The following is a 12,501-nucleotide window of genomic DNA, read 5'->3' on the forward strand; positions in this document are numbered from 1 at the left end:
ACATTCATTCCTCTAAGGATCACCTCACAATGATGTTTCATCGTAATGCAGTGAAAATAAGTAAATCAGAATAAAATGGCATCTCCAGGTAGGAATATCAACAAAGTATGGAAAGACGGATTGCTACTCGCTGTAAAACTGACATGTGAGATTGCAGACAGGCACAATTAAGACACTTATAGCTTTTGGCCATTTGGCCAGAATCTTCATCAGAGAGAGAGAGAGAGAGAGAGAGAGAGAGAGAGAGAGAGAGAGAGAGAGGTGTATGTTTTGTGTATGTTTTACTGTCGAAGGCTGTTGGCGAAAGCAATATTTGAGTGTCTTTTGACTGTGCCTGTCTGCAATTTGATGTATCTCCTTTATGGTAAGCAGCAATCTTGTCTTTTCCTACATTGTTAACTCAGAATACAGATACACACAAATATATGTACACTTTTATGATAGGATGTGTGGTTGACCGTTTCCGTAATGAAGGAACCCTGCCAGTATTTGTCTGAAATAGTTTAAGAAAGTGACATAATATCCAAATTTAGATGGCTGGACAGAGAGCAAACTCTATCCTCATGAATGTAAGATATGTACCTTAACAACTGCAGTATCTCATTCAGATGGTCACTATTGTACAGTTTCCTTCGATTTACACACAATTTTCTCTTAGATAACATCGTGATCATGTACTGTAATGTGACAAGCTGTTGTACTTTTCCCCTTTAATTGTTAATCACCACCCGGAGTCTTTTGTGTAGTCTTTGTGTGATATGCATTACTTCCAACGAAAGTTCTAGCTACCTCTTTAAACTGATCTCTTTTAGTAATCTTCTTCATCTCCGTGAACAATTTAGTATACAATTTTATTTAGTTAGAAAAAGCTGTGTGGAAGTTTTCGTTTCTTTTTTGAGGTAAATGTAAGTCGAGGATGGCTCTTGTTTCGTGATTAAGAATAGAACTATTACTGAAGTACTTCGTGCTGTTTTCCCTGATATGTACCTCAGATTGGTAGATGTAATATCTTGCAGTAAGGATACTCGGTTTTCTAAACAATTCTTCATAATGAGCCTGATTGCTAGTTGTTATTCTTATGACCTTTTTCTGTAGTTTAAAAATTGTTTCCATATTTTGCACTTTTGGTCTCCAGAAAAGAATCTTATAGCTACAAATTTAGTGTAAAAGGGAACAGGATGTCACCGTAAGACAATGGATGTTACAAACCGATGATAGAACTCTAAGAACATTACATGCCAATTACCTTCTTTTCCTAGTATTTTTGTGTGTTCATTTCATTTTAGTTGACAATCAGTATCTATTCTTGGGAACTTCATGTTTATTACACTATCTGTATATTTATCATGTGTGCTCGATGCAACATAGTTGTTTTCCTTCTCTATGCTGAAGTGAGTACTGTTTGTTTTCTTTATCTTAAGTGTTAATTTTTTACATATTGTCCAATCGTAAAAATCCTCTACGGTTTCATGATATTCGATCAGTGACAATGATGCTGCTGTTATCAACAAAAAAAAAAAAACTTTTTTGCCATGTCATGTCTATATCTACATGATTACTCTGCTATCCACAATTAACTGTCTGGCAGAGGGTTCATTGAACTACCTTAAAGCTACTTGTCAACTTTCCCACTCTCTAACAGTGCATGGAAAAACACACTTAAATCTTTCCATATGATCTCTGATTCCTCTTATTTTATTATGACTATCATTTCTTCCTATGTAGGGTGGTGCCAATGGAATATTTTCACACTCTTGAGAAGCAAGTTGGTGACAGAAATTTCATGAGATGATTTGCCACAGTGAAAATCACCATTGTTTTAAAGATTGCCACCCCAGTTCATTTATCATATCCATGGCACTCTCTCCCCTATTCCACAACAACACAAAATGCGCTGCTGGTCTTTCAACGTTTCCCATGTCCTTCGCCAATCCTATTTGATGCAAATCTCTCACCACACAGCAGTAGTCCAGAAGGTTGCTTTCCCTACACATTTATCTGTACGTTCATTCAAGTTTAAATTATTTGTAATTGTAATCCGTGAATATTTAGTTATTTTTATAGCTTGTAGATTTGTATGATTTATTGGGTAACCAAAATTTAGCAGATTCCGTTTTGTATTCATGTGAATGATTTTACACTCTAAGTGATTTAGAGTAAATTGCCACTTTTTGCACTATTCAGATATCTCGTGTAAATAATTTTGTCATTCATTTTGATCATCTAATGGATTTACAAGGCAGTAAATGACAGAATAGTCTGCGAACTATCTAAAGAGGGCTGCTCAGATTGTCTCCTTTTATTTTATGTAGGTCAGGTACAGCAGAGGGCCTATAATACTTTCTTGGGGAACACCAGATATTACTTCTGTTGTACTCAATAACTGTATCAGTTATTACAGACTGTGACATTTCTCACAGAAAATCACAAATCCAATCACACAATTGAGACTATATGCCATAGGTATGGAATTTTGATTAGAAGTCACGTGCGAGGAATGGTATCAGAAACCTTCTGGAAATCTAAAAATATGAAATCCGTTTGATGTCCCCTGTCAGTAACACTTCTTACTTTGTGAGAATAATGAGCTAGTTGTGTTTCACAAGAGGGATATTTTCTTAATCCGTATTGGCCATTTGTCAATAAATGGTTTTCTTTGAGGTAATTCCTATTTTCTTTGTTGGGTATTGGTGGTGTGACTTGTGCAGCTTACCAGTCTCTGGGTATGGTTCTTTCTATGGCCGAGCTGGTGTATATGATTGTCTACTACAGAGTTATTATATCAACATACTCATAAAGGAACGTGCCTGGTATACAGTCTGGATAAGAGCCTTGCCTTCGTTGTTTTAAGCTGCGTTTCTACGCCGAGGATGTTTACTTCTAAGATACTCGTGTTGGCAGTTGGTGTTGATTCAAATTCTGGTACAGCTACTTACTCCTCTTTTATGAAGGAATTTTGGAAAACCATATGAAGTAACTACGCTTTAGTGGTACTGTCATCAGTAGTATCACCATAGTAATTGTGCATTGAATGTACTTATTGCATCTAACCACTGGCGTACTTTACATACGACCAAAAGCTCTTTGGGTTTTCTGCCAGATTTCGAGACAGTTCCTTTGTGGAAACTACTAAAAGCATCTCACAGTGAAGTTTGTACTAAATATCGAGCTTCTGTAAAGCTTCACCTATATAGGGGATTTTGAGTTCTTGTACATTTGACATGCTGTTTTCGTTGATTCTGCAACAGTGTTCTAACCTATTTTGTGTACCATTTCTTATTAATCTCAATTCTGTCAACACTTTCTTTGAAGTTAAACCATGCTTACATAGATTGGAAGGAGTGGAGACTGCTACTTAGGATGGTGTCAGACAGAATTTGTATCTGTTTTATTGCATGTATGTATTTTGCATTTATTTTTGAAGTGTTTGGATGTTACAGTATTCTCTCTAGCTACAGCAACCTTGTTATTAGTACCTGTCTATGTCATGATGCTCCCTATTTGGTCAGCATTATTTGTTGCTAAAAGGTCAAGTATTTTTTCACAACCATTTAAACTTTGAGTAGGCTCCTGAAGAAATAATTCAAAATAATTTTCTGAGAGAGCATTTAGTTCAATTTCAGATGATGTTTCATGCCCACCACAGACTTTAAACATGTTTTTTTGTAAACATATCGAGGTTGAATGAAGTCACCACCAATTATATGAGTGTGGTACCTGCTTGAAATGAGACTTGATGTATTCTTTGATATGTTCAACAACTGTTTCATTTGAGTAAGTAGGTCACTAGAAGGAACCAATTTTTAATTTCTGCAAATTGTCAGGTATAATGTTTACTCATACTAACGCCCTTCCCAGGGGGCTCACCGCTCTTTGGTAAGCCCTCGCAGCACTGCTTCTCTTTCAGTGCTGCTTGTCTCCTCTTCTTCTGTCCTTTCCCCTCTCTTGGGGAGATGCCTCGTGCCTCCATGGCTCTTGAAGCTCATTTGCGTTGGTTTACTTATAGGACTCTTCTCTCCCTGCACTGCCCTCTCCCTGCACTGCAGGAGACTGGGTAGCGGGTAATTCCCAGCCCTGGGTTGACATGTAGGCACGTACCCCCTGGTATAGGACAGGCCCAGGGAGTGGTGATTGCCTGAGCTATTACCTTCCTCCTCTGCCAATTGGTCGCTCTGTCTGTCATTTAGAAGGTGTGATCTAAGGTGAGGACAATAACCTTAGGCAGGAGGCTCCCCTCTGGCGGACCCCGGGCTGGAAGTGTGCGTCGTCATAGACATAGGCAATCGTGGGAGACTTCTTTCCAATGACTGACTTTCCTTCTCTTTCTCAGAGTGTTTCCCATAGATGAAATTGGAATGAGGCTCCAGCCTCAATGTCTCTTCCTGTTGCACCTTAATATCTAGTCTCACATTTAGACGAAAACCAGACTTCTGATACTGTAAACCCCTTTGTTACACAGAAAGACGTGGATGGCATCGCCGGCCCTGTGAAGTCATGGTCTTGTCTCCGCAATGGTACTCTGCTTTTGGAAATTGATAGTGCTCTCCAGGCCCAGAAACTACTGAAGGACTAAATCCTTCATGAATATCCTATAACAGGAGAGACTCGCAGGACACTTAACTCGTCCCGCGGTGTTATCTACACCCGGCTGTTGGATGGTTTGATGGAGGACGAAATAACTAATTACCTATCGGATCAGGGCGTTACTGCTGTTCATAGAGTTATGAAAAAGGAAGCTGCCGATTTGCTGTCGACTCGCACATTGTTCCTGACTTTCGATTGGTTAACACTACCTACCAAGATAAAGGCAGGTTATGAAGTCATCTCTGTGCGCCCTTACATTCGCAATCTGTTGAGGTGTTATAAATGCCACCAGTTAAATCATACCAGCAAATCATGTAAAAACTCGGCCAAAGGTGTCACTTGCAGCAGGGGTGCACAAGAAGGTGCCTGTCCACCCCCTTCCTCCCACTGTGTTAAATCTCACGGAGATCATGCTGCTTCTTCTTGTTCTTGTCCCATCTATAAATACGAGTGGGCTGTTCAAGAAATAAAGTTGAAGGAGAAGGTACCTTTTCCTGTTGCCCAGAAACTGTTGGTGAGCCGTACATAGACTGTCCCTTCGTCTGGAAGCTGCAGCACTGTGTTAGCCTCTCCCCATTCCACGAAAAACACGGCTATGCAAACTTGTGATTTACAGTTCAGTTTGATGGTGGCAAAGTCACCTCACCACCAAGCTAACACTCCATCTCCTGCTTCCCGGGCTGTGGATTCTGCTATCGATTCTTCGCCCTCAATGGCGAAGACGTTCGCAATGCAGCCAGCAAACCGTCAATTCAATAAGGAATAGTCCTGGGAAGATTTCTTGGTAATCTCGATTTCGCATCCATCTGGTTCTTCTGCCAATTGCCAAAAGCCAAAGCAATCATCCAATGGCAAACAGTCTCCCCCCTCTCCAATGACTCTTTGGCCCTCTCTGACTCGTCGTTCCTTTTCAACTGACCGACACCGGGGAAGCTCCGTTGATCCTGCTGAGTTAATGGACGAAGATCCTCCACCTATTGATACCAATGGCCATCCTCCTCCTACGGCTCGCCCTAAGCAGCTATTTAGGTGTGTGTTTCTTACTCATTCTCTGGTGTTCCTAAATTTTATGGCCCTTTTACAATGGAATATCTGTGGCCTTCGGTCTAACAGGGCAGACTTCCAGCTGCTCCTGCGATTGCAATGTCCACTTGTAGTGTGTCTCCAAGAAACCAAGCTACGTCCTCAAGACCATTTTGCTCTTTCTACATCTACATCTACATCTACATTTACATGATTACTCTGCAATTCACATGTAAGTGCTTGGCAGAGGGTTCATCAAACCACAATGATACTATCTCCCTACCATTCCACTCCCGAACAGCCCGCGGGAAAAACAAACACCTAAACCTTTCTGTTTGAGCTCTGATTTCTCTTATTTTGTTTTGGTCATCATTCCTACCTATGTAGGTTGGGCTCAACAAAATATTTTCGCATTCGGAAGAGAACGTTGGTGACTGAAATTTCGTAAATAGATCTCGCCGCGACGAAAAACATCTTTGCTTTAATGACTTTCATCCCAACTCACATATCATATCTGCCACACTCTCCCCCCTATTACGTGATAATACAAAACGAGCTGCCCTTTTTTTTTTTTTTTTTTTTGCACCCTTTCAATGTCCTGTGTCAATCCCACCTGGTAAGGATCCCACACCGCGCAGCAATATTCTAACAGAGGACGAATGAGTGTAGCTGTCTCTTTAGTGGACTTGTTGCATCTTCTAAGTGTCCTGCTAATGAAACGCAACCTTTGGCTCACCTTTCCCATGTGGTCTTTCCAACTGAAGTTGTTCGTAATTTTTACACCCAGGTACTTAGTTGAATTGACAGCCTTGAGAATTTTACTATTTATCAAGTAATCGAATTCCAACAGATTTCTTTTGGAACTCATGTGGATCACCTCACACTTTCCGTTATTTAGCGTCAACTGCCACCTGCCACACCATACAGCAATCTTTTCTAAATCACTTTGCAACTGATACCGGTCTTTGGATGACCTTACTAGATGGTAAATTACAGCATCATCTGCGATTGCCATCTATTACTACGAACTGTGACCTTCCTGACATGAAATAACTAATCCAGTCGCACAACTGAGACGGTACTCCATAGGCCCGCAGCTTGATTAGAAGTTGCTTGTGAGGAACGGTGTCAAAAGCGTTCCGGAAATCTAGAAATACGGAATCAACTCGAAATCCCCTGTCGATAGTGGCCATTACTTCGTGCGAATAAAGAGCTAGCTGCTTTGCACAAGAACGATGTTTTCTGAAACCATGCTGATTACGTATCAATAGATCGTTTCCTTCGAGGTGATTCATAATGTTTGAATACAGTATATGCTCCAAAACCCAACTGCAAACCAACGTCAATGATATGGGTCTGTAGTTCAATGGATTACTCCTACTACCCTTCTTAAACACTGGTGCGAACTGCGCAATTTTCCAGTCTGTAGGTACAGATCTATCGGTGAGTGAGCGGTTGTATACGATTGCTAAGTAGGGAGCTATTGTATCAGCGTAATCTGAAAGAAACCTAATCGGTATACAATCTGGAACTGAAGACTTGACCATATCAAGCGATTTGAGTTGCTTTGCAACCTCTAAGGTAGCATCCCTGTCTCCACCTCCAGCTGTGCATCAAGCCACCAAACTTTCGCCTCACAAGGCAAAGTCATCTGCTACACAACCGGCGGGCCATAAAGGACAGAAGGAATAGTCCCGCGAAGACTTCATATATCCCTCTAGCCAACAAAAAGAAAAAGAAAAAGTCTTCCTCTGCCAACCAGAAAGGATCCAAGAAGTCAAAGAAACACAAATGGTCTTCGCCTTTGCCGACTCAGAGATCCTCTTCAAAAGTGTCTCCATTTGATAACCTCATCCAGTCCGCAGCTCGTGGTCTTGCGGTAGCATTCTCGCTTCCCGCACATAGGGTCCCGGGTTCGATTCCCGGCGGGGTCAGGGATTTTCTCTACCTCGTGATGACTGGGTGTTGTGTGTCTTTCATCTTCATTTCATCACCATTGACTCGCAAGCCGCCAAAGTGGCGTCAACTAAAAAGAACTTGCAATACGGTGGCCGAACTTCCCTGCATGGGGCCTTCCAGCCAACAATGCCATAAGATTATTTCATTTCACCCTCATCCAGCAGACCTCAGTGTTGCCGGTGCACATAACCCACTGTTTTTCTGTCCTGGAACCCACAGATAGACAGAGGGAGAATTCTGACCCCTCTGTAGATCTCATGGAGCAGGATGCTCCAGCCTCTGTGCCCTGTAGCAGTGGGTCTTCACGGACTGGCATTCAGCAGCTACTGAGGTGACACCCCTTTATTTTTCTCAGCATGACTCTCCTCCAGTGGCACATCCAAAACCTTTGATCCAACAAATAGGATTACGCCTGCTTTTAGAATCACAGTGTCCCATTGTACTCTGTCTTCAGGAAACAAAATTGCGTCGTCATGACTCCTTTGAGCGTTTGCATTTTATCCTGGTCAGTTTTGACGTTCCTCCTGAGATCGACACTCCATCTCATGGCCGAGTCATGCTGCTCATACGGGATAACATTCATAGTCAACCCATCTCCCGACTGTCCGTCTTCAAGCTGTTGCCTCCTCAGGGGGGGTCCACAACTGTTTTGTGGATACTTGCGTGGCAAGCATGGGACCCGAGCTAAATTACCTAAGCCAGGAGTGACCTCAGAGACGGTCCTCGCTGTGTATGAGCATGCCACCTTCGAAGATGCCGGTAATCATGGAGCATACTTTTGCCATGGTTTCCTCTAGTTCTGCAGTTTCTGCCAGAAGAGAAAGTTAGATCAGTCTCAGCTGTGGATAATTCTTCTGTCAGTGCCAAAGTTCTTAGTTGTTTCTCGGTCTGCCGAAGGCCAAGACTTCTCCACAGTCAACCCTTTTATTACGTGATTGCAGGGCCTGTCAAATACTGTTGCCAGTTATGAATTGGCACCTTGTTAGAAACAGACAGTGCCCTCCAGGCATAAACATTGCTTCGAACTACACTGCTACACACCTTCCCTGTCTGGTTGGAAGCACACCATACGTTAAACTCATCATGTGTGGTGATTTATACAAGATCACTGGACGGATTATCCAATGAGGATATTCATAATTACCTGTCTGATCAGGGCATAACAGCCCTACATTGCGTCATGAAACGGGTTGAAAAAGAATTGGTATAGAACCGTATTCTCTTCTTGACGTTTGACAGAGTTCAACTTCCAACATTAAAGTGGGATATGAGATCATTTCAGTTCGCCCTTACATCCCCAACCCTATGCATTGCTTTCAGTGTTGCTTTCAGTGGCAGCGGTTTAATCATAGTAGCCACTCGTGTTCCAATACGGCGAAATGCGTTACATGTGGCAGGAATGCCCATTAGGGTGATTGTCCACGTTCATCCCGTCGTTGCACCAACTGTATGGGCAACCACGCTGCTTCCTCTAGAGATTGCCCTATTTTAAAGATGAATGACTTATTCAGGAAATGCAGTGGAGGGAAATGTGCTTATCTTTGCTTCTCATAAGTTACTCGTCAGTAAAAAGCCTACTGTGCTCCCAGCAGGTAAATGCAGTACCTTGGCTTGCAACATCGGGTGGTGGGTTTCTGGGTTCTGCTTAATAGGTCAGGATTCAAGTACACACATGGGTAGCGGGGGCTGTGTGGAAGGGACTGGGCAGTTTTTTCAGGTTAGAGGGTCTCAGGGATCCACAGAAGGGGCGTCTGTTAGAAAGTGGGCAGGTAAAACACAGTAAGGTAGTTGTAGAAACAATTTGTATTGTAGTTGTAAATTGTCGCTGTGTTGGGAAAGAACCAGAGCTTCAACCCTAATAGAAAACACTGAAGCTGAAATAGTTGTAGGTACAGAGAGCTGGCTAAAGCCGGAAATACGTTCAGCCAAAATTTTTTCAAACCATCTAACAGTCTTCAGAAAGGATAGACTAAATACAAAGTGGGGCATGAGTTGTGCTTGGGTGGCTCACTTTGGTAGAGCACATGCCTGCGAAAGGCAAAGGTCCCGAGTTTGAGTCTTGGTCCGGCGCACAGTTTTAATCTGCCAGGAAGTTTCATATCAGTGCACACTCTGCTGTAGAGTGAAACTTTCACTAGAAACATCCCCCAGGCTGTGGCTAAGCCATGTCTCCGCAGTATCCTTTCTTCCAGGAGTGCTAGCTCTGCAAGGTTCGCAGGAGAGCTTCTGTGAAGTTTGGAAGGTAGGTGATGAGGTACTGGTGGACTAAAGCCGTGAGGATGGTGCGTGAGTCGTGCTTGGGTAGCTCAGTTGGTAGAGCACTTGACCGCGAAAGGCAAAGGTCCCGAGTTCGAGTCTCAGTCTGGCACACAGTTTTAATCTGCCAGGAAGTTTCATATCAGTGCTCACTCTGCTGTAGAGTGAAAATTTCATTCTAGATTAAACACAGTTGGTGGTAGAGTATTTATTGCTGTTAGAGGTAGTTTGCCTTGTAGCGAAATTGAAGTAGATAGTTCATGTGAAATAATATGGGTAGAGTTTATACCTGACAACCGGTCTAAACCATTACTTTGATCATTTTACCGACCCCCCAACTCGGAAGATATAGTTGCTGAACAGTTCAAAGTAAACGTGAGCCTCATTTCAAATAAGTACCCAGCTCATACATTTATAGTCGGTCGTGACTTCAATCTTTCCTCAATATGCTGGAAAAATTGTACGTTTAAAGCCAGCGGCAGGCATAAAACATCATCCGAAATTATACTGAATGCTTTTTCAGGAAATTATTTTGAACAATTAGTTCATGAGCCCACTCGAAGCGTAAATGGTTGCGAAAGCATACTTGACCTTTTAGCAACAAATAATCCTGGCCAAATAGTGAGTATAGTGTCGAATACAGGGATTAGCGACCACAAGGCAGTTGCTGTACCGTTAACACCTACAACCATCAAAAAGAAACACGAAGTATATCTATTTAAAAAAGCTGATAAAAAAGCCCTTACACCTTTTTAAGACAGTCTTCACTCCTTCCGATTTGATCGTGTAAGTGTAGAAAAGTTGTGGAATGTTTTCAAAGAAATAGTATCGACAGCAATTGAGATGTATACCCCACATAAATTAATCTGTGATGGTACTGATCGCCCATGGTACACAAAACGGGTCAGATCGTTGTTGCAGAAGCAACAAGAAAAGCATGCCAAATTTTAAAAAACGCCAAATCCCCAAGATTGGCAAAGTTTGACAGAAGTTAAAAATATAGCGCGTACTTTATTGCAAGATGCTTTTAATAATTTCCACAATGAAATTCTGTCTCGAAATCTAGCAGAAAACCCAAAGAGATTCTGGTCGTACATAAAATGCACCAGTGGCAAGACGCAATCAATACCTTCACTGCCCGATAACAACAGTGAAGTCACTGATGACAGTGCCACTAAAGCAGAGTTATTAAACACGGTTTTTCGAAACTCCTTCACCAAAGAAGATGAAGTAAATATTCCTGAATTCCAATCAAGACCAACTGCCAAGATGAGAAACATAGTAGATATTCTCGGTGTAACAAAGCAGCTTAAATCACCCCGGTCCAGATTGTATACCAGTCTGGTTCCTCTCAGAGTATGCTGATAAAATAGCTCCATATTTAGTAATTATATACAATCACTCGCTTACAGAAAGAACCGTACCTAAAGACTGGAAAATTGCTAAAGTCACACCAGTACCCAAAAAGGGAAGTAGTAGTAATCCGCTGAATTACAGGCCTATATGACTAACGTCAATTTGCAGTAGTGTTTTGGAACATGTACTGTATTTGAAGTACCTCGAAGAAATCAATTTATTGACACATAGTCAGCATGGTTTCAGAAAATATTGTTCCTGTGAAACGCAACTACCTCTTTATACTCATGAAGTAATAAGTGCTATCGACAGGGGATGTCAAATTGATTCCATATCTTTAGATTTCCAGAACACTTTAGATACCATTCCTCACAAGCAGTCTTCTAACCAAACTGCGTGCCTACGGAGTATTGCCTCAGTTGTGCAAAAACAGAACTAATAACTGGTGTTTCCCAAGGAAGAGTTATAGGCCCTCTATTGTTCCTGATTTATATTAACGACATAGGAGACAATCTGAGTAGCCCTCTTAGATTGTTTGCAGATCATGCTGTCATTTACCTTCTTGTAAAGTCATCAGATGATCAAAAAGACTTGCAAAATGATTTAGTTATCTGTTTGGTGTGAAAAGTGGCAATTGACTCTGATAAAGAAAAGTGTGAAGTTATTCACATGAGTACTAAAAGAAATCACCTAAATTTCGATTACACAATAAGTCACACAAATGTGAAGGCTGTCAATTCAGCTAAATACTTAGGGATTACAATTACAAATAACCTAAACGGGAACTATCACATAGATAATATTGTGGGTAGAGCAAACCAAAGACTGTGCTTCATTGGCAGAACCCTTAGAAGGTGCAACAGGTCTACTAAAGCGACTGCTTACACCATGCTTGTGTGCACTATTCTTGAGTATTGCTGTGAGGTGTGGGATCCGCATCAGGTGGGACTGACGGATGACATCGAAAAAGTACAAAAAAGGGCAGCTCGCTTTGTATTATCATGAAATAGGTGAGATAGTGTCACAGACATGATACGTGAATTGGAGTGGCAATCATTAAAACAGACGTTTTTCGTTGTGCGGGATCTTCTCATGAAATTTCAATCAGCAGTATTCTCCTCCGATTGCGATAACATTCTATTGGCACCTGCCTCCATAGGGAGAAATGATCATCCTCATAAATTAAATCAGTGCTCACACAGAAAAATTTAAGTGCTCGTTTTTCTTGTGTGCTGTTAGAGGGTGGAACGGTATTGAGACAGCTTGAAGGTGGTTTATTGAACCCTCTGCCAGGCATTTTATTGTGAATAGCAGAGTAATCAC

General features: G+C 41.7%; 1 protein-coding gene across 1 annotated transcript in view; it reads left to right on the forward strand.

Moving 5' to 3' along the window:
• LOC126344146 (nuclear pore complex protein Nup107-like) overlaps window positions 1-12,501 on the forward strand; it is a 217,617-nt gene that overhangs the window by 36,118 nt on the left and 168,998 nt on the right. The window lies entirely within an intron of this gene.

Source organism: Schistocerca gregaria, chromosome 1 (genome assembly GCF_023897955.1).
Source record: "Schistocerca gregaria isolate iqSchGreg1 chromosome 1, iqSchGreg1.2, whole genome shotgun sequence".
In the NCBI taxonomy this organism is placed as follows: Eukaryota; Metazoa; Arthropoda; class Insecta; order Orthoptera; family Acrididae; genus Schistocerca; species Schistocerca gregaria.